Genomic DNA, 23,744 nt, shown 5'->3' on the forward strand with positions numbered 1-23,744 from the left:
GTGCCTGGCTCGTTTTCTCCAGCAGGGAAGTTTAAATCACTCAAGCCCTCATCAACGAGTGACGTTGTCGGACCATCTACCTGTCACTCATCTGAACTACACTATGTGAACAAAAATCTCCGAACACCTGTCTGAAAATGATTTAAAAGTTCCTGGCGCCCTCCATCGGTAATGCTGAATTCAATATGGTGTTGGCCCACCCTTCGCCTTGATGGCACCGTCCACTCTCCAGGGATACGTTCAATCAGGTGCTGGAAGGTTTCTTGGGGAATAGCAGTCCATTCTTCACGCAATGCTGCACCTAGGAGAGATACCGATGTCGGTCGGTGAAGCCTGGCACGAAGTCGGCGTTCCGTATGGTGTTCTATAGGATTCAGGTCAGGACCCTGTGGAGGCCAGTCCATTACAGGGATGTTATTGCCGCGTAACTACGCCACAGGCCGTGCATTATAAACAGGTGCTCGATCGTGCTGACAGATGTATTCGCCATCCCCGAATTGCTCAACAGTGACAAGCAAAAAGGTGCTTCAAACAGGCTGTACTGTGATAGTGCCAAGCAAAACAACAAGCGGTGCCTGGAAAACACGACCATACCATAACACCACCGCCTCCGAATTTTACTGTTGGCACTACACACGCTGGCAGATGGCGTTCACCGGGCATTCGCCACACCCACACCCTGCCGTCGGATCGCCACATTGTGTACCGTGATTCGTCACTCCACACAACGTTTTTCCGCTGTTCAATCGTCCAATGTTTACGATCCTTACACCGAGAGAGGCGTCGTTTGGCATTTACCGGCGTGATGTGTGGCTTATGAGCAGCCGCTCGACCATGAAATGCATGTTTTCTCACCCTCTGCCTAACTGTCACAGTACTTGCAGAGGATCCTGATGCAGTTTGGAATTCCTGTGTGATGGTCTGGATAGATGTCTGCCTATCATGCCTATCACACATTACGACCCCTCTTCAACTGTCGGCAGTCTCTGTCAGTCAACAGACGAGGTCGGCCTGTACGCTTTCGTGCTGTACGTGTCCTTCCACGTTTCCACTTCACTATCACATCAGAAACAGTGAACCTAGGGATGTTAAGAAGTGTGGAGATCTCGCGTACAGACGTATGACACAAGTGACACCCAATCACCTGACCACGTTCGTAGTCCATGAGTTCCACAGAGCGCCCCATTCTGCTCCCTTACGATCTATAATGACTACTGAGGTCGCTGATATGGAGTACCTGGCAGTAGGTGGCAGCACAATGCACCTAATAAGGAAAACGTATGTTTTTGGGGGTGTCCGGATATTTTTGATCACTTAGTGTATCTTCTTGCCTTTCCCGTCCGTTTCTGTTCGTAATTTTTTTTTTTTCCTCGGCCTTGGCTGAGACTTCATTCTCTTTTTCAGACTTTCTTTTCCACAGCGTTTCTTTTGGGAAGTTCCTTCAGTGGAACTTTTCCGTAACATTGTTTTGCAAGGAGTGGCAATTATCAGGACAGATCCTGAGGCCTTACGACGTTTGTTGCGTTTTACTTTGCTTTCCGTAGGAACAGGGGCAATGTCGTAAGGACTGACAGCCAATGTGGTACACCTGTTTGGTTGACGCTCCCTGAATTAATGTGGCTGGCACGTCAGATGTTCCCGGCGTAGCTGCGAAGGCTTAGGAAGGTAATTCTTTGTCATTTTGCTCTGGTAACGAGCTACATTTTGGTCATTTCGAAAAATGGTTAGTGGTTTATTTGAATGGTGAAGTCATTGCCTTACCTCTTCACTGTAGTATTTTTAAAAAGAGGGCCTGCAACTTTTGTATGCAGTGTGAGTGAAATGAAACAAAGATCACGTGACTACTTCTTGCACTATCAGCTGATCAACATTACAGACGTGAGTGAACCGCTCGCTCGGCGAAAGATCCGTACCAAATACTGGAAAGTTGCGCGACCTATTGACACACAGTCAGCACGAATTCATAAAATCTGTTTCAACTAGCTCTTTATTCGCACGAAGTAATGAGTGCTACCCACAGGCGATCTCAAATTGATTCCGTATTTCTAGATTTCCACAAAACTTTTGACATCGTTTCGCACAAGAGAATTCTAATCAAATTGCGTGCCCATGGAGTTTCGTCTTAGTTGTGCGACTGGATTCGCGATTTTCTCTCACAAAGGTCACAGTACGTACTAATCGACAAAAATTATCGAGTAAAACAGAAGTGATATCTGGCGTTCGTCGAGGAAGTGTTATAGACCCTCTGCTCCTCCCAACCTACACAAGCAATTTAGGAGACAACTTTTGTAGCGTTCTTAGACTGTTTGCAGACGATGCTGTCATTTACTGTCTAGTAAAGTCATCAGAACATCAAAACCATTTGCAAAATGATTCAGGCACGATATCTCTTACGGTGAAAAAAGTGGCAATTGTCTCTCAATAAGGAAATACGTGACGTCGTCTGTTGTTGTAGTAGTCTTCCGTCCAGAGACTGGTTCGACGCAGCTCTCCATGCTACTCTATCCTGTGCAAGCTCCTTCATCTCCCAGTACTTACTGCAACCTTCATCCTTCTGAATCTGCTTAGTGTATTCATATCTTGGTCTCCCTCTACGATTTTTACCCTCCACGTTGCCCTCCAATACTAAATTGGTGATCCCTTGATGCCTCAGAACATGTCCTACCAACCGCTCCCTTCTTCTAGTCAAGTTGTGACACAGATTCCTCTTCTCCCCGATTCTATTCAGTATTTCCTCATTAGTTATGTGATCTAGCCATCTAATCTTTAGCATTCTTCTGTAGCATCACATTTCGAAAGCTCCTATTCTCTTCTTATCTAAATGATTAATCGTTCATGTTTCACACCCATACATGGCTACACTCCATACAAATACTTTCAGAAACGACTTCCTGACACTTAAATCTATACTCGATGTTAACAAATTTCTCTTCTTCAGAAACGCTCTTCTTGCCATTGCTAGTCTACATTTTATATCCTCTCTACTTCGACCATCATCAGTTATTTTGTTCCCCACACAGCAGAACTCATCTACTTCTTTAAGTGTCTCATTTCCTAAACTAATTCCCTTAGCATGACCTGATTTAATCAGACTACATTTCATTATCCTCGTTCTGCTTTTGTTGATGTTCATCTTATATCCTCCTTTCAAGACACTGTCTATCCCGTTCAACTGCTCTTCCAGGTCCTTTGCTGTCTCTGACAGAATTACAATGTTATCGGCAAATCTCAAAGGTTTTATTTCTTCTCCATGGATTTTAATTCCTACATGAATATAAAAAGAAATCTGTTAAACTTCGGTTAAAGATCGACTAAATATCGAGGGATTAAATTACGAATAGCTTAAATTGGAACGATCACACAGGTAATGTTGTGGGGAAGGCAAACCGAAGACTGAGTTTTATTGGCACAACACATGGGAGATGGAACAGGTCTCCTAAAGACTCTGCCTACAATGTGCTTGTCCGTCCTCTGAGTAGTGGTTTACTTACCAAATAGTGTTAACGGAGCATATCGAAAAAGTTCAAAGAAGGGCAGCTCGTTTTTTATTATCGCGAAACAGGGGAAAGAGTGTCACGGATATGATGAACGAGTTGTGGTGGCAATCATTAAAATACTGTCTGCATCTTACATAGGGAGAACTGATCATCACAACGAAATAAGAGAAATCAGAGCTCGCACAGTGTTCATTTTCCCCACGCCCTGTTAGAAATGAAATGAAATGTCGTGTGGCTAGGGCCTCCCGTCGGGTAGACCGTTCGCCTGGTGCCGGTCTTTCGAGTTGACGCCACTTCGGCGACCTGCGCGTCGATGGTGATGAAATGATGATGATTAGGACAACACAACACTCAGTCCCTGAGCGGAGAAAAATCTCCGACCCAGCCGGGAATCGAACCCGGGACCTTAGGATTGACATTTCGTCACGCTGACCACTCAGCTACCGGGGCCGGACGCCCTGTCAGAGAATGGAGCGGCAGAGAAACATTCTGAAGGTGGTTCAAAGAACGCTCTGGAAGGATTGTAAGTGTGAATCGCAGGTTAGTAATGTAACTTACATGTATATGTATATACAACATATATGAATGTATGAATAAGTAAATACTTTACGTTGAAGGGGAGTGGGACGTCAAAAATTTTAAAAATTTTGATTTTTCAAAAATATGCCTATTTTGTAGCGCACATCTTCCTGAATAGTTTGATGTATATTTGAGAAACCGTAAGGCACGTTATTTGGTCTTAAGTGTACCAAGATGCAGCGCGACACACCTTTGCACACCATTCTTGTCATACGTAGGTGTACTGCGCTCTGTAGAATTCGAATGTTTACATTTGCGCCAGAGATTGTCATACGTGAAACAAAGGACTATTGATATAGATACTTTCTCTGCTGCTATCGGCGTGCATTGTTTTCATCGCTGATTTTGTTTGTTCGCTGCTTTGAAAGACTTGGACCGTAGTGTTGTGAATTTCGCAACGATTTTCATTTGGCTGTGTTGTTGTGTGTTCGTTTGTGGCATCTTATCGCACAAGATGCCTAGAAGTCGTTGCTTCAACCGTAAACAACGTCACCAGGACAACAGATCCTCAGTAAAGGGTGCTACAACAACTGATAAACCAGTGGCTCAAGACTTCAACCAAAGATCAATTGCGGGTGGTGAATAACATCATCGCAGGAATTCTCTACCAACTGCTGTAATGGAAGCCATCAAACCTATATTCAGGGACCTAGCAAATGAAAATTTATTTAAGAAATGTCCTCATAGCGGTACTCGAAACCCAAATGAAAGTTTTAACAAACGCGTATGGGAAATATTGCCAAAAACCGTTTTTGTGGGAAAGAATGAAGTTGCTATTGGTGTTTATGATGGTTTGCAAAGCAGGAAATATATTTTAGAGAAAATGGGAACAACACCCGGAGTGAACTGCATCAAAGCTTTGTATGTGAGAGACAGAGAGCGTGTAGTGAAAGCAGATAAATCATTTTCGGAGGTGATAAAATCAAGAAGACTGCGTCATAGGAATGTGAAAAGGAAGAAAACTGAATTAGAAAATGAAAAGGAACCTGCTTATCGTGCTGCCATTTTCCACAAAACACAAATTTTCTGTACTTAGGCACATGTAACATCCAAAATAAATATCCTACTATTTTCAAATTTCGTATGCTTGTTAAACACAAGCTCCTTAAAGCAAAACTCTAGAATTTTCCAAATCTATTAAAAAATATAGTAAAAGTTGAGATAATTAACTGTAAAATTAGATTTTTTTCTGAACACGAAGTTTAAAATGTAACAGCTCATTCTTTTTTCATAAATTAAATAAATTCTAGAGTTTCATACACCTGTAAGTATGGCTTGTACGCTGTGCAAAATTCATGGAATAATCTCTCTTACTTACGAAGAAAGAGTGTACCTATAGCAACAAATGCAGCCAATAGTAAGTGAAAAAATGATGAAATTTCACATGTAAAAAAATTAATTTTGTTATATTTTTGAACTTTCCCTGTTATGAGTGTGAATTCTGAATCCTTCCTGGTCATTCTGAGAAAGTTTCATGAATTTATTAGTAAAAGTATAGACAGTGGAAATTAAAATGTGCTCTCAGTCGGCCCGTTTGACATTCTACCGCCCCCTTAACTGCCTCAACTAACTTTAACAAGCACTACTGCCGACCACGCATTACATTCTGAAACATGACACGTATGTGACATCTTTTAGGCCTATAGTTTTAAGCTTGTGACAGAATTAAGATGAAACTAGACTTTTTAATTATTGATAATCACGTAACGTTAAAATGCGAATAATAATCCGCAAATGTTAATGGCTATATTATTTCCAGCTAATAACCAATAAAAAAATCACACGTGCTGCTTGAGAGTGGAATAGTAAAACTTTAGTTTCGGAAGTGGTGTTCAGCATCTTGTGTAACGCACTAGCCTGAATTTCAGAGTAGTCATTTAGGTGTGGAAGTGGTTCGAATGTGTCCTATGAATTTAGAATACTGCTGCTCTGTGTGGGAGCCTTACCAGATAGGACTGACGAAGTACATCGAAAAAGTTCAAAGAATGGCAGCACGTTTTGTATTACCGCGAAATATGGGAGAGAGTGTCACAGAAATGATACAGGATTTGGGCTGGATATCATTAAAAGAGAGGCGTTTTTCGTTGCGACGGAATCTTCTCACGAAATTCCAATCACCAACTTTCTCCTTCGAATGGGAAAATATTTTGTTGACTCCTACATAGGGAGAAACGATCACCACGGTAAAATAAGTGAAATCAGACGTCGTACGGAAAAAATTCGTTCTTTCCGCTCGCTATACAGAGATGGGAATAACAGGGAATTGTGAAGGTGGTCCGATGAATCTTCTGCCAGGCACTTAAATGTGATTTGCTGAGTATCCATGTAGATGTAGATGTATGAAGATGTACTCCTGCTTCGCAGTGAAGGGTCTGTAGACTCTAGAGGTTATTGGGTTTGTGGGGCGCGGACCAGCACAGACACTGTTGACGAGGCCGTCTATTGCGGCGAAGGAAGACAGCAACCGCATCTCCTTTTTGGAGGTTCCACCAGGAAGCGGTTTGCCACCTACGTTCATCTCGCTTAAGGACAAGATAAGCCACATTTCGGCTCCTGTAGAAACAGACAACCAACCGAAGACTTAACATTTTAAACTTGCTATGGACCATATGTAATGTATTGAGACATAACAAAAAAAAAATATTTCACGACATACAAAATTAGGACGCACGTTTCTGTAGTATTAAAATTTATCATCATCCAGAAAATATGAACTATATTGCAAAATGAGAGAAAATTGCATTGAATGGTCCAGACAAAGAAAACTTGAGAGCAAAAAGCTTCTTACGCATTGCCTTCTTCATAGTAAATTTGCTAAGTCCAATAGAGAAATGGTTGACACAGCAGAGCTAAATATAAGTATCTTAAGAGGTGTAAATAATATCAAACAAAAATCATCAGTCTGCAGTATCATTAAACAAATAAGTAAAAAAACTGCCGATGGCGACGAGGTACAAAGGGTACCACAGCAAGTAAGTCCTTTTAAGAAGCGAAAGCTGTTTTCTTTGTACTGTCCTCTAACGGTCACACAGATTAGTACCAAATATTATTCTTGCCTTACATTTCGTTAGGGCCTTACGTTACCCGTAGGACTAGCAACGTGCTTTGCGAATTATCTCCAAACTCGTTACTATTTGTATGTGTTATCACCATGGTCCCATAAATTATTTCAACTGACTATTTCTTATTTGTCTAACCACGTATTTGTTGTGTTCAGCGTTACAAGATGTTGTAAATTTAGGGTACATGTGACATAAGAAACGGTATATATTACAGTATGAAATGGCAGAATGAAATTAGTTAATAAAAAAAATGCACCCCAACACAGCATTGACTTCCTGCATGCTAACCCAAAACTCTATCCACTGCGCCAACTATACAGCCCGATTTAAATGTGTTGTCAGAGGTTGTTACCACATGTGTTGTTACAGTGTTGCCAGACTGCCACTCCTTAACGTTCTTTTTCTGTCGGATATACTCGCCAGAAGAAATTTTGTGAGACTTTTTTTATCGCTAGCATGTGAGGAGTCGCGCTGGGAAGCCCGAGTGCGCGATATACAGGGTGAAAAGTATTTAAACCGACAAACTCTGGGACGTTTTAGGGCACATCAAAACAAATATTTTTCCCTAATGTCATCTTTTCCTATGAGAATTATTTAAACCGGTGCAGGCCGTATTGCGTACTACATAGCGCACCACAACGGACGAGCTGCACAGCGGGTTTATCAACAGCAATATCCTAATCGCCGTATCCCGCATCATACGACCTTTGCTGCTGTGTAACAACGTCTGCGTGAGACCGGGTCATTTAGCAGATTACCTGGACAGGGACGCCGTCGCACGGTAAGAACGCTGCAATTTAAGGAAGCTGTCTTGCAGCATGTGGAGCGGGACCCTTCAATCAGCACTCGAATCAGATGAACGTAACAACAGTCCTTCGAGAGCAATTGTTACGTCCATTTCACTTACAACGTGTTCACAACCTGGAACCAGTTGATTATACACCCAGAGCACAGTTTTCGCAGTGGTACCTGGAACAGTGTGAAATGCATCTTAAATTTCCATCCTCTGTGTTGTTTACCGATGAAGCAACGTCGGGCGTGATGGAGTCTTCAACAGGCACAATTCGCATGTATGGAGTGAGGATAACCCACATGCCACAGTTACTAGCGCTCATCAAGTGCCCTTCTTCGTTAATGTGTGGGTCGGTGTTGTTGGGGACTGTTTAACTGGGCCGTATCTGCTACCCAGGCCATTAAATGTCAGGCACTCGCCAGAATTGCTGGAAGACGTCCCACTCCCTACAACACAACGCATGTGGTTCCAATATGACGGGGCGCCGGCACATTTCAGCCGTCCTGTGCGTCGATTCCTGGACCGACGGTTCCCAGAAACGTGGACTGGCAGAGGTGGTCCTGTACCGTGGCCTGCTCGATCCCCAGATATGTCCCCTCTGGACTCTTTTGTGTGGGGAGAGATGCGCAACCATGTTTACGCAGCTCCTGTTGCATCAGAAGAGGATCTGCTTGCCCGGACAGTAGCAGCAGCAGGAACAATTCAGGATACTCCTGGGGTTTTTGCCCGTGTCAGACAGAACATGATACGACGGTGTAACCTTTTGTAACGCTGGAAATGCATATCCTCCTGTTTCCATCTATTGTACTACAAATTTTTTTCCTTATTTTGTTACCTGAAGATATGACGTTTCTGTGTCTTTGTATATTGTAATTGTTTTACTATTTGTGTATACTTGCACTTATGTCGATGTATAATTGGTTTGTTTTGTAAATACTATTTGTATTTTTACGCTGGGTCTTGCCTAGGGAAAACTATGCTATCGAACGAATACATCGATAGGTCGTGTGGAGAACCAAAGTGTTTAGGATCTTTGGTAGTGTTAACTCTGCCGCGGGGAGCGTCGGCAGAGCAGAGAGAGTCTGGCTGGAGGAGGGCAGTGGAGCAGGTGTGTTGTGTGAAGCTCCCGCGAGTTGCCGCGCTTTCGGGGTTTGGCAGCATGTAATTGCGCTCGACTTGCTATGATAGTTTCTGACACGGTGTCGCGCACGGGGAGCATTAGCTGGCGCACATCAAGAGCCCGTTTCGCCTGGTGACCGTGTCGAGAAGGAGGCGCGCCGACATCCAGCTTCTGCAACAGCGACGGTCGACAATGAGTGACTGTCGCCACCTCCTCGATCGACGACTTCAAACCTTCAATCAACCAAAAAGGAAGACTGGTAGCACGTAAAGTTTTAGAACTGTATGGCAGACCTCATCTTTTCAAACTATTAAATTTTTCTCACTAAATTACAGCAACGTAGCATGAACCTTTGTTGCTCATTGTCCCAATTGCATTACCAAGCAGGGTCCGTTCCTTTTCCAGAATGAACCCAAGAGTCGTTGAAATTCAAACGCCAGCATTAAAGTAATATCATTCGATTTCATTGCTTTAATTTCGAAGTTCAGTTAAGGTATTCATAGCTGGCTACAATATTTAGATTACACAAGCACGAATTAAGAGTGCGAGTTTTGTTACCGTATTTTAGCTTACCTGTGACTGCAGCTCAGCTTGGTACGTACTAAATTTTACTATTGTTAATTGTTCAGAATCATTTAATTCAAGTTCAAAGTTAAATCTCTTATTTCTAAATTGCGTAGATTCAAGTAGCTTTTGAAATGATTGTTGAGGTAGCCCAAGACTAAGCGTATTTTACTGAATTTCGATGTACTTCAGAAACAAAGCTCACTATTAATTTCAGTCACTAAATTAACTTTCAATTCTCCAGTTTTATTAATTCTTTTGCTAAATTAAGTCAGAGTGTAGCGAAATTTATTACTTCTGACGAACTTTCAGTTTTCACACTACACGTGTCAACCTTCAGTTGCCACGCTTCTAGTGCTAATTATATGTGTAATAACCTTTCTTTTTCAGTTACTATAGTAATTGTCTATAGGACTGGCGACCGTAATTTCCCCCAAATCTCAAATATCTAATTACCGCTAGTTAATTGTTAACGTAACGGCTGCACATTTACTTTCTTTATTAACTTTACCCCTTTTCAAAATTAATTTCCACCAGTTTCATTTGCATTTTTCCTTTCATTTAAATGTAACCCTTTCCTCCCTCTTTACCGACAGATTAGCTTCGGTGACGATTGCTTTTCCCAAATTTCCATTAGGTACACGCGGTTTAATTTTTCAGTGTCATTAAGGTCGATAAGTAAGGTGGAGGTTGCACTTTGTTTACATGTCAATGGAGGTATTTCTGAAAATCTACTGTAATTGAAATTGCGTTGTGTTAATGTGTTGCCTCTTGGTCATAAAAAAATGGAAAAGTGTTTGTTGGTTTAAATAATTTGCAGCCAGAGAAATCTTCCTCTACCGGTTTAAATACTCCTCTAGGAAAAAATGACATTAGGGGAAAATATTTATTTTGATGTCCCCTACAACCTACCAGATTTTGTCGGTTTAAATACTTTTCACCCTGTATATCGGGGCGGTTAGTAGACCCGCCTTTCCCAGGTGGCGGATAGGGGAATGCCTCCTGGATACAGGTGGTACCGAGGAAATGAAATACTCGGGGCGGACCAAAACTGCTACTAGCGTCTGTTCCCACAGTGGGCGGCTACGAAAGACGTCTGCTCCACATGTCAATAGCGGCCTCGACCAACGTCCCGATCTGAAAGTCAGGTTGTACTCGGCAGCATGCCATATATCCAACTACTAAACATCATTATGGTACAACGAGAAAAATCTCATTACCCCAGGGCCCAGTCAATAGACTGGGATCGTCGTGAGCATCGGATTCCAGGAGTTCACGGACATCGTGAGAAGAATCGGAGCTTCTCAAACTCCCTCGTAACCAAACGCAAACACTACATCGGCACACTCAACGTGAACACACTGATGAAGACAGGAAAGATGAAACAACTCACAGACACTCTCGAAAACTTTCAAATCAAAATATGTGCACTGCAAGAAACACGATTCACAGACGAAGACCATTGCAACACGGAGAACTTTAGAAGATACAAAGGAAAACCATCGAGACAACTGAAAAACCTGCGGCTTTTTGGCACAGGATTTGAAGTACACAGGTCCATCACGGACAGCGTAATCGACTTTTCGTCAGCAAACGAAAGAATCAACACTATTTTTGTTTGCGTCCTTGTGTGGAGTATGTTTTCATGTAGTATGTCTGTATTCCTCTCATCATCAATCAACGTGCATGCACCGACTAATGACTACAACAGGAAGAACCCGGACGAAATTATTGACTTCTGGACGACAATGGAAGAAACTATCAGGAAAATTCCTGCACATATAATCAAAATAATACTGGGAGACCTCAACGCTAAACTCGGAAAAGAAAAGGAATACAGACATGCCACAGGAAAACATACTCCACACAAGGACACAAACAGAAATGGAAAACACCTGATAGACTTTTGTAAAAGCCACGACATCACCATTATGTCAACAAAATTTAAGAAACCAACACGGAAACTTACCACATGGAAATTCCCCGGCGGAAAGTAAGAACTACAAATCGACCACGTAATAGTCCAGAAAGACTCACAAAAAGAAATATTGACCATAGATACACGTAAAGGCTACTTTGACTCAGACCACCACCTACTACACAGATCAGGATTCGTCTTTTGCCCAAGAAAAAGCTCCAGAAGAACAAAATTGTTAGACCAGATCCAGAATACCTTACTTTAAACCAGACACAATTATTAGACAAAATTAAAATGGAGAAAACGACAGACTGGACACAACTTTCAGGAAGAATACGAGAGGCCATGAAACCAGCACAAGCACCACGAACACGGAAACACCGTTGGTGGAACCACACATGTGACCAAGCTATGGAGCAACGGATCAGTGCATGGAAAAAATTTAGTAGCCGAAAATCCCCAGAGAATTGGATCAACTCCCTGAAAACACAGAAACAATCAAGCAAAATCATTCGCAGTGAAAATCGATAGTATGATAAACGGCGACTGACGGAGATCGAATCGGACTTCACGAAGAACAATACAAGAAACTTCTACAGAACGTTCAGAGAAAATATGACTGGATATCAACCACCCAACTTGCGCTTCAGAAGACCGGATGGAACCCTAGAAATCAACACCAAAAACAGTTGTGACATTCTGACAAAGTACTTTGAGAAACTCCTCAACACGGATCCGCCTATGGAAGAACTGATGACAGAAACGAGCACGTACAATCCAAATAGTGAACCTCCAACTCTAGAAGAAGTTAAAGAAGTAATCAAGTCACTCAAGAATCGTAGAGAACCAGGAGAAGACGGCATCATCGCGAAAATCTGGAAGCTACAAGACCCAGAACTCACCAAAGACATCCACAGGATCTTGGGAGATTTCTGGGAGACCATGAAAATTCCTGACGATTGGAAAAATGCCCTGATACACCCAACACACCAAAAAGGTGACAAGACTGACCCCGAACAACTACAGAGGAATATCCCAACTACCGGTCACATACAAGATCCTCTCTAAAGCTTTACTGAACAGACTAGAATGTTAGACCGACCACTTGATTGGGGAATACCAAGCAGGCTTCCGTAAAGGGCGGTCTTGTGTGGAACAAATTTTGAACCTGAAAATGATTTTACAACACAAACAGAACCTGGCTTCAAAAAGGCGTACGACTCTATCGACCGGGAAACTCTCTTCAAAATCCTAGCGAAAATCAAAGTAGACAACATAACACGGACTATCAAAGAGCAAACCTTGACCAACACGACCTCCAAAGTAAAGTTCTGTGGGGAACTATCAGAGCCCTTTGAAATTCGTACAGGTGTCCGACCAGGCGGTAGATAACATCTCACCTCTCCTTTTCAATCTAGTGTTAGATAAGGTAATAAAAGAATGAGAAATATCACAACAGGGGATAAACTTAGGAAACCTACAGATTAAATGCCTGGCTTTTGCAGACAATTTGGCGATTGTCACGAAAGGTATAAACGAAACAAAAGAAGCTTCTGAAAAACTACACGAAATCGCTTCCAAACCTGGACTACAGATTTCTTACGAAAAGATACCGTTTATGAGCACAAAGAAACTCTCGTCCCTGAACACAAAGTACGGCACGATTTACAAAACGGCGAACTTCAAATACCTCGGTGAAACACTACAAATGAGCGAACATGACAGGCTCAAACGAAGAAAGAAAAACTAAACTGGACAAGGATTACAAAGTAGTGTGGAATCATTACAACAAGAAGTCTATCTCACAAAAAGCCAAATTACGCCACTACAACACGGTGGTGCTCCCCGAAGCAGCAGAGACCACACTAATCCTAGAACATACACGTATCAGGCAACTAGAAAAAGTAGAACGGAAAACACTTAGGAAAATATTTGGCGCAAACAGATTTTTGACTGGGTAACCAATAGAAACAACAAATGGGTGTCAGAGGTAAAAAACGACCTGAACTAGCTCAACATAACACCAGACACAATCAACGACAGAATAAAATTCAGAATCATCGTTAAGAAAAATAAACTACATGAGATACACTGTGAAAAACGAACAGGCGTAAAATGGACCGAAGAACGCAAACAAGATTAGCCGGAAGATGAAAGAAGTTTGGGCATCCAAAAAGGCAACCAAGATGAAGCCGAAGACACGAAGCCAACTAGAAGCATGGACAGAGGACCGGAAACAGAAACACAGCGAGCGAATGAGGGAAGTTTGGGAGCAAGGAAGGCAGCAAAAGGAATTGGCCATGTAGTTTAGTCCAGCTGCGCTCTTTAAGGGCAAAACATCAATTTTATATATAAGAGCGCAGTTGGACTAAACTACATGGCCAACTCACATGGGAAGTATTGTATTTTATTTTTTTAAATACACTCCTGGAAATGGAAAAAAGAACACATTGACACCGGTGTGTCAGACCCACCATACTTGCTCCGGACACTGCGAGAGGGCTGTACAAGCAATGATCACACGCACGGCACAGCGGACACACCAGGAACCGCGGTGTTGGCCGTCGAATGGCGCTAGCTGCGCAGCATTTGTGCACCGCCGCCGTCAGTGTCAGCCAGTTTACCGTGGCATACGGAGCTCCATCGCAGTCTTTAACACTGGTAGCATGCCGCGACAGCGTGGACGTGAACCGTATGTGCAGTTGACGGACTTTGAGCGAGGGCGTATAGTGGGCATGCGGGAGGCCGGGTGGACGTACCGCCGAATTGCTCAACACGTGGGGCGTGAGGTATCCACAGTACATCGATGTTGTCGCCAGTGGTCGGCGGAAGGTGCACGTGCCCGTCGACCTGGGACCGGACCGCAGCGACGCACGGATGCACGCCAAGACCGTAGGATCCTACGCAGTGCCGTAGGGGACCGCACCGCCACTTCCCAGCAAATTAGGGACACTGTTGCTCCTGGGGTATCGGCGAGGACCATTCGCAACCGTCTCCATGAAGCTGGGCTACGGTCCCGCACACCGTTAGGCCGTCTTCCGCTCACGCCCCAACATCGTGCAGCCCGCCTCCAGTGGTGTCGCGACAGGCGTGAATGGAGGGACGAATGGAGACGTGTCGTCTTCAGCGATGAGAGTCGCTTCTGCCTTGGTGCCAATGATGGTCGTATGCGTGTTTGGCGCCGTGCAGGTGAGCGCCACAGTCAGGACTGCATACGACCGAGGCACACAGGGCCAACACCCGACATCATGGTGTGGGGAGCGATCTCCTACACTGGCCGTACACCACTGGTGATCGTCGAGGGGACACTGAATAGTGCACGGTACATCCAAACCGTCATCGAACCCATCGTTCTACCATTCCTAGACCGGCAAGGGAACTTGCTGTTCCAACAGGACAATGCACGTCCGCATGTATCCCGTGCCACCCAACGTGCTCTAGAAGGTGTACGTCAACTACCCTGGCCAGCAAGATCTCCGGATCTGTCCCCCATTGAGCATGTTTGGGACTGGATGAAGCGTCGTCTCACGCGGTCTGCACGTCCAGCACGAACGCTGGTCCAACTGAGGCGCCAGGTGGAAATGGCATGGCAAGCCGTTCCACAGGACTACATCCAGCATCTCTACAATCGTCTCCATGGGAGAATAGCAGCCTGCATTGCTGCGAAAGGTGGATATACACTGTACTAGTGCCAACATTGTGCATGCTCTGTTGCCTGTGTCTATGTGCCTGTGGTTCTGTCAGTGTGATCATGTGATGTATCTGACCCCAGGAATGTGTCAATAAAGTTTCCCCTTCCAGGGACAATGAATTCACGGTGTTCTTATTTCAATTTCCAGGAGTGTATAATCTGCACCAGATGAAAATGTTAAAATATTTTCGTGCATTACTTCAAGATCATCTCATAAAATCGGTAATTTTTTATATAGAAGCCTGTGGATTGCTGTGTTATAAAGGTCATGCCCAAAAGACGATAGGCACGAGGTTGAGGAAGTTGAAACAAAGTTTGAGAGCCAAGAAACTTTCTGATGGTAAACCATAAGAGCAGGCTGACAGACAAAAAGATTGATGAAGTACAGCAGTATTATGGAATGGCCATTAGAGATAATACTGAAGGATTGTCGAAAATGAAGCATGCAGTATGGGCTACCTTCTCCCACAGACTGTCAACTGATGAAGAACCAGTACACCACATTTGCCCTCCTCGACCTGATTCATGGTGCAATTACCGCAAAGCACAGTAGTCAAACAGTTCATACAGCCATAAACATTCCATCGCAGCTGCAGTCATGGATATCTTAAATCTATTTACAGAGACCTGGGAGACCCTGAATTGCTGAAGAAATGGTCAGACTCAAAACCCCAATGAGTCGTTCAATAATCTTATATGGACTCTCTTACCAAAAATCTTTTTTTGGAATGAAGACACTAAAGTAGGGGGTCAGTGATACTGTTATTTCTTTTAATGATGGCAACATTGATAAGGTGAAAGTGCTACAGCGTATGGGAATTAATCCTGGAGAAAACTACATCAGAGAACTTGAACGAATGGACAGAGTATGCAGCGCAGTTGGCCACTAAGGAGTCCAGAAAGAAGAAAAGAAGAAAAAACTTGGAATAAGATCAAGAAAACCATATTCAGTATGGTGCAGGGTGCTTCTGAGGAACTAAAAATAAAAAATTAAGCATATATTAAGTGAGTCACAGTCTTTTGAAACTTTAGATGCCGTTCCTGAATATTTAAATTTTCTGTTGCATTTTTCCCAAAATCTCAGAAACTACTTCGGGTAGACTATTCAGATTTTCAGGGAGTAATAACATACATATCCTCAGTCTACTGAACTAAAAGTAGAACACAGTGTTTTGTATAATTAAAATTATTTAGGATAACGTGAAAAAAGCACAGAAAATTCTAATTGTGTAATTAAAAAATTGTATTTCCGAAAGCAGTGGTTGAAACGTAATTATTGTAGAATGAGATTTCACTCTGCAGCGAAGTGTGCGCTGATATGAAGTTTGGAAGGTGGGAGACGAGGTACTGGCGGAAGTAAAGCTGTGAGGACGCGGCGTGAGTCGTGCTTGCGTAGCTCAATTGGTAGAGTAATTGCCCGCGAAAGGCAAAGGTCCCGAGTTCGAGTCTCGGTCCGGCACACAGTTTTAATCTGCCAGGAAGTTTCTTAATTATTGTAGTTCAATAGACTCAGAACATGCCAACGGCTTGCCGCAGTGGTAACACCGGTTCCCGTCAGATCACCGAAGTTAAGCGTCGTCGGGCTGGGTTAGCACTTGGATGGGTGACCATCCGGTCTGCCGAGCGCTGTTGGCAAACTGGGTGCACTCAGCCCTTGTGAGGCAAACTGAGGAGCTATTTGCCGGCCGCTGTGGCCGAGCGATTCTAGGCGCTTAATCTGCTGCTACGGTCGAAGGTTCGAATCCTGCCTCGGACATGGATGTGTGTGATGTCCTTAGGTTAGTTACGTTTAAATAGTTCTAAATCTAGGGGACTGTTGACCTCATATGTAAAGTCCAATAGTGCTTAGAGCAGTTTGAACCATTTGAGGAGCTACTTGACTGAGAAGTAGCGGCTCCGGTCTCGTAAACTGACATACGGCCGGGAGAGCGGTGTGCTGATCACATGCCCCTCCATATCCGCATCCAGTGACGCGTAAGGATGATACGGTGGCCCGTCGGTACCGTTGGGCCTTCCAACGCCTATTCTGACGGAGAACATACAGTTTAATGTACTGTAAAAATTTCAAGTCAATGGCTACAGTGTTTCCTGAAATATAAGGAAGCCAAGTCACAAAATTTAACATTGTCAGAAATGGACATTCCAACTTCCCTTAACGCACAGGGACAATTTTCTTTAATAAATAGTAAAGTTCAGGATTTAATCAATTTGCAAATTTTTAGAAAGCTTATAAAACAGGGCCAAATTCATGTTGTATTCTCGCAGGCAGATGTTCAGGAGATTAGATTAAATTAGATTGGTACTTGTTCCATAGATTGCCCCTCCTATGTTACCATCCATAATGCCAATTCCCACACCTTCTACCCCTCTGCAGGTGTGTCCCAGGGCTCTGTCCTCTCCCCTCCCCTCCGCCCCATGTGCATGGCAGATATGCCCCAACCGCCCCCCCCCCCCCTCCAGTACACCTCTTGCAATATGCTGATGGCACCGCATTCCTTGCCCTCGCTCCTACCCTCCAACGGTCCCGCCTTCTCCAGAATCACCTTGACCTTTTTGCTGCATCGTGTAACCAGTGGCTCCTGAAACTCAACCCTTCCAAGACCCAGGCAATCATCGTAGGTCGTACCACTTGCTCCTTCCGGCTCCTGGATTTCTCCCTTACTGTCTGCGCCCGTCCTGTCCGCCTCACCCCCACCCTCACCTACCTTGGCCTCACCATTGACCGTCACCTCACCTGGATCCCTCATCTCCGCTCCATCCAATCCAAAGCCCACAACCGCCTCCGACTCCTCAAACTCCTCTCCGGCCGGACATGGGGGTTGCACCCCTCTACCATCCTCCACACCTACAAATCCTTAATCCGTCCCATCCTCTGTTATGCCAGTCCTGCCTGGATATCTGCGCCCCCCCCCCCCCAAATTCTATAAGTCCCTCCAGATCCATGAGTGTCATGCACTCCGCCTCGCCTTCTGTATACGCCTCCCGTCCCCCACGCGGATCCTCTATGATCTCATTCCTTTCCCCCATCTGCTCCTATTTCTCGAACATATCCGCATCCTCTACACCTCCCGCCGTCTTGAACCCCCTCACCCCCTGGTTGCTCCTCTCCTCTCCGATCCCCGTCCCCTGCCACGTCTTCACCGTTGTGTCCCCCCTACCCTCCATCTGTACACCCTACATCTCCTTTCCCAAGGTGGCTTCCATCAACTCCCCCTTCCGGATGATGCCCTCTCTCCCTTCATTTATCCCTCCTATCAACTCTGATCCTCACTCCCCCTCTTTTCCTCTGTCCTTTTCCCGGGCTCCCTCTCCCCCCCCCCCCACTTCCATCCTCCTTCTTCCCCACCTCCCCTGTCTTTGCCCCCTTCTCTCCCCCGAGTCCTTTTACATTTCCCTCTTCTGCCTCCTCTCATTCCCTCTCGCGTCTGCCCTTCTCCCCCCTTTATTAGTCCTCTCCCTCCTTGTTTCCCCCCCTTTTCGTTTTTTCCTCTCCTCCCTCTTTGTTTTTCCCCCAACTCCAGGTCCCCCCCCCCCCCTCATCTGCCTTGGATCGGGAGTGCCATCTTTGTGCCGCCATTTTCGTGCAGTGTTTTACGGTGTGTTTTTCCAGTGAGTGCTCCGTGTTGTGTCTTTAGGGAAGTGTAGCGAACAGCCATCATACTGTCGCTGGGTGTGCTTTTTTTATCTCTTGCAAACAGAAACCAGACTGTCGCCATGTTTTTTAATTGTGTGTCTATTATGTTACTTGTCTGATTCCTGTGTATTTTAACAACACTGCCAACCCCCTCTTGCTTTCTGTTTTCACTTTCCGCATTTTTATGCCATTTTTACACTTTAAATCACCATTTTATCACCTGTTTTTCCTTGTTTCTTTCTTCTTCCTTTTTTTTAAAAAAAGTCTGTATGCTGTAGAGCAGCGTAGTAAGCTGCTGCCAGCCCGCCCCCTTCGGGGGGAATTGAAAATCAATAAAGAATAAAAAAAGTTCCATAGATCATGAATACGACACTTCGTAATGATGTGGAACGTGTCAGGTTAATAAAAGGTGTCTATATAAGATATTACATTACACAAAATATTACATGACACTAAATATTTTTAATTTTTTTGCGGGGGTTGGGAAATTACCGACTTACTATATCCAAAAATTCATCTAATGAGTAGGAGTTGCCATTAAGAAATTATTTTAATTTCCTTTTAAATGCTATATGGGTATCTGTCGGACTTTTGTGGCAGCATTATTTACCCCCTTCTGAGCCAAAGTTAGATTTAACCTTGAGTAGTGAAGCTCATCGTTTCTCCTAGTGCTATAGCCATGTACACTGCTATTACTTTTAAATTCGTTCGGATTGTTAACAACAGGGTGACACAGACTAAGGGGAATGCTTGTAATGAACAGTGGCAGCCTCGGCAGGTGGCAGCACTGCGGGTTCGTGACGGACAGCGAGTAAACAGTCCGCCATTTCAGTAATACAGATCACTGGAACGGACAACAGCGTGTGTTAGTCATAAAAATGTTTTATAAGAACAATGATAGTTTGGTAGCGGTGTACAGGGAGTTTCGGCGCCTTTATTATTTAGGACGTCATGAACCCGTTCCGTCGAAACACGCGATAACATGTTGCATTAATAACTTTGAAAAGAATGTATCTGCCCTGAAGAAGAAACCAACAGGACGACCAAGAAGTGTGCGTTCTCCAGCGAACATTGATGTTGTACGCGAGTCTGTCTTACGGAGCCCACGGCGTTCATTTCGTAAGCAAGCAGCATTGGTTGGAATGTCCTGAGAGAATATTCGCAGAATTCTTCATCTCGATTTAAAATTTCAACCGTACAAACTACAGATTGTGCAGCAATTGAAGGACAACGATTACCGGTTTCGATTAGGATTCTGTCAACAAATGACGATGAATTTCTAAACAAGTTGTGGATCTCAGATGCACATTTTCATCTCACAGGCTATGTGAATAAACAGAACTACCGTTACTGGACAAACACAAATCCTAATGACGTTCATGAGTCCCCTTTACACGCTGCTACAGTAACAGTGTGGTGTGTTGTTTCATCACATGGGATTATGGGACCGCCGGCCTGTGTGGCCGAGCGGTTCTAGGCGCTTCAATCTGAAACCGCGCGACCGCTACGGCCGCAGATTTTAATCCTGCCTCGGGCACGCATGTGTGTGCTGTCCTCAGGTTAGTTAGGTTTAAGGCCCGTCCACACGCAACGATCTGTCTGCGCAAATTCGTTGCGTGTGGACAGAAGATTTGCACCAACCTGAGGTGTGTGCAAACCTGGAAGTTGGAGTTGGAGGTTTGAGCGAAACCTCGCAAATCTGTGGGTTCAAACCACATCTGCGCAGACAAGTTCGAGCGTGTGGACAGGAGATCGCCGCAAATCTGGCGCGAAACAGCTGTTTGCTCAGTCTAGTGTTTGTGTGCACAGGGCATTAAACTGGCCGATACTCGTCAGTGTTCTCGAGAGTTTGTAAGTGTATTCATTGAAATATGTAGAAACCACCCACGTTTGTGGAAGATTAAAAGTAAAGAATATAGTGACCGAGACAAAAAGACTGCAGCATACAATGCTCTAATTGAGTTATCCAAAGTTCAGAAATCTAGATCTGGTGTAGGAGTAGATCAAGTATACCAGCCAACGTTATGGTATTTTGATCTGCTTGGCTTTCTTACAGGGGAACCTCCCCATCGCACCCCCCTCACATGTACTTATAAGTTGGCACAGTTGATAGGCCTTGAAAAACTGAACACAGGAAGAAGTTGTGTGGAACTATGAAAAAAATAAGCAAAATATACGAACTGAGTAGTTCATGCACAACATAGGCAACATCAAGGAGAACGTGATTTCACGAGTGCCGTGGTCGCGTGGTTAGCGTGAGCAGCTGCGGAGTGAGAGGTCTTTGGTTCAAGTCTCCCTCGAGTGAAAATTTTAATTTTTTATTTTCAGATAATTATTATCTGTCCGTCCGATGCGAGGTAACTGCGCCGTAGTATGGGGACGCTACACCTAAACAAACATCGAAACACACGACGTCAGTCGACTATGGCGCGCGGAAGAGAGAGTATTCCTTCTAACGAGGCTTCGTGGCTGGCAGTTGACTGTTCCCTACTTTGGGCGAGAGTGCATTAAATACGTGAGATGTATACCGTGGGCAATATAAATCCAGCAAATATAGCGGACGGACGGACAGACAATAATCGTCTGAAAATAAAAAATTAAACTCTTCATCCGAGGGAAGACTTGAACCACTGACCTCTAGCTCCGTAGCTGCTCACGCTAACCACGGGACCACGGCGCTCATGAGCTCATGTTATCCTTGATGTTGCATATGCTGCACATGGGCTACTCAGTTTGTATATTTTGCTTATTTTTTTTATAGTTCCACATAACTTCTTCCTATTTTCTCGATTGACCTGTGTTCAGTTTTTCAAGGCCTATCCATTTTGCCAACTTATAACTAAATCTGAGGGGGGTGCGATGGGGAGGTTCCCTTGTTAGTGATCAAGAAACGCCAAGACCAAGCAGGAGTACAACTGAAGATGAAATTGGAGTGTCAATGTTACCGCCAGCCGTTAATGAGGAGAAATTGCCCTTCTCATACAAGTATTTTTTTCTCATAATATGAAGGGTTACAAGCTTTAAGAGATAAATATAAGTTTCGACATCCATCCGCAAATAATTTCGCCAGTCGTTAGGTTCGTCCTGCAACTCTCTCAGTAAATTTACGTGAGAAAACTGCTTTCGCTTTAGCAGCCACTGTCTACACCATTTTGCCCGCTTTCTCTGTTTCCTGCGGTTGGTCTGAATGTTTTTTGCAACACAAGTTGTGAACACAGACCACAACAGAACTTCCTCCATTTCTATATTTGAAAATAACTGAATTAAGTGTTTGACGTTTACGGGGAGCGTAGTCGCTTGCCACTGATATTTCTTTTCTACACCGACAGATGGCGGGCGAGTAGTAGATTGGGGTTTGTGTCGTGTGAACACACCACATTTGCAGCGATCTTTTGCATGTACAGACATCTGCGCCGATGTCTGCGCAGACAGATCGTTGCGTGTGGACCGGGCTTTAAGCAGTTCTAGGGGACTGATGACCTGAGATGTTAAGTTCCATAGTGCTCAGACCCATTTGAACAATTTGATAATCGGATCGCAAATGAACAGGGAAACATAATAACTGTCAATGACGATCGTTACGTGGAGATGTTACGAACTTTCGTTCCACCTGCACTGAACAACTTTCCAAACGTTCAAGAAGTCTCGTTCCAACAGGACGGAACGACATCACACGTTACACGGCAATCAATTGCATACGTGCGAGAACTGTTTGGCAACTGTGTGGTCTCACGATTCGGGAACATTCCCTGGCACCCTAAATCGCCAGATTTATCCGTCCCTGATTTTTTTCTTGTGGAGCTACTTCAAGAGGAAGAGCAAAAACTGTAAGAGGTTAAAGTAAAGCACGATTTCCATTTATTTTGTTGCTACTGACCTGGCGAATCTAATAAAACGATTCCCAGGCGTGTATCTGCAGTAGTTTTCCAGAACATCCAGAGAAGCAAAGACGTAATTTCGTAAAATTTTATAAACTACAAGGCCCAATTTGTTTCTTAAATTGCACGAAGTTTTCAGCAGAAGAAGTAGGGAATTTAATTTTGGAAATATGATGGTAATAATGTTACCTGAAACTGTATGAATGTGTCAGATAATCTGCTTTTATTAATACCATAGCTCACGTGAATTCATGTTAAACTGTAAAAAACAAAACTAGAGAGAATTACTGTATACTGCGAGAAATGAGAATTGGCACTAAACAAAGAAAAGTTTGAGGTCGTCCACATGGGTACTAAAAGAAATCCGATAAATTTAGGGTATACGATAAATCGCAGAAATCCAAGGGCCGTCAATTCGACTAAATACCTAGGAATTACAATTACGAGCAACTTAAATTGGGAACACTACACAGATAATATTGTGGGCAAGGCGGAACAAAGACTGCGGTTTGTTGGCAGAACACAAGGAAGATGCGACAAACCCACTAAAGAGACGGCCTACGTTACACTTGTCCGTCCTCTGCTGTAACATTGCTGCGCGGTGTGGGATCCCTAGCAGGTAGGATCGACGGAGGACATCAAAAAGGGGCAAAGAAGGGCAACTCGTTTCGTGTTATCGCGTAATACGGGTGAGAGTGTGACTGATATTTTTCGCGAGTTGGGGTGGCGGTCATTGAAACAAAGGCGGTTTTCTTTGCGGCGTAACCTTTTTACGAAATTTCAATCCGAATGCGAAAATATTTTGTTGACACCCACCTACGTAAGGAGAGACGATCATCAAAGTAAAATAAGACAAATCTAAGTTCGAACGGAAGGATGTAGGTGTTCCTTTTTCCCACGCGCCATTCGAGTGTGGAATGGTAAAGAAGTAGTATGAAAATGGTTAAAAAATGGTTCAAATGGCTCTGAGCACTATGGGACTTAACTTCTGAGGTCATCAGTCCCCTA

At 44.0% G+C, this 23,744-nt stretch overlaps 1 pseudogene; it reads left to right on the forward strand.

Annotated features, from left to right (window-relative positions):
* The first annotated feature begins 16,742 nt into the window (after positions 1–16,742).
* Positions 16,743–16,859, forward strand: LOC124552852 (annotated as a pseudogene).
* The last annotated feature ends 6,885 nt before the right edge of the window (positions 16,860–23,744 follow it).

This window comes from Schistocerca americana, chromosome 10, assembly GCF_021461395.2.
Source record: "Schistocerca americana isolate TAMUIC-IGC-003095 chromosome 10, iqSchAmer2.1, whole genome shotgun sequence".
Taxonomy (NCBI): Eukaryota; Metazoa; Arthropoda; class Insecta; order Orthoptera; family Acrididae; genus Schistocerca; species Schistocerca americana.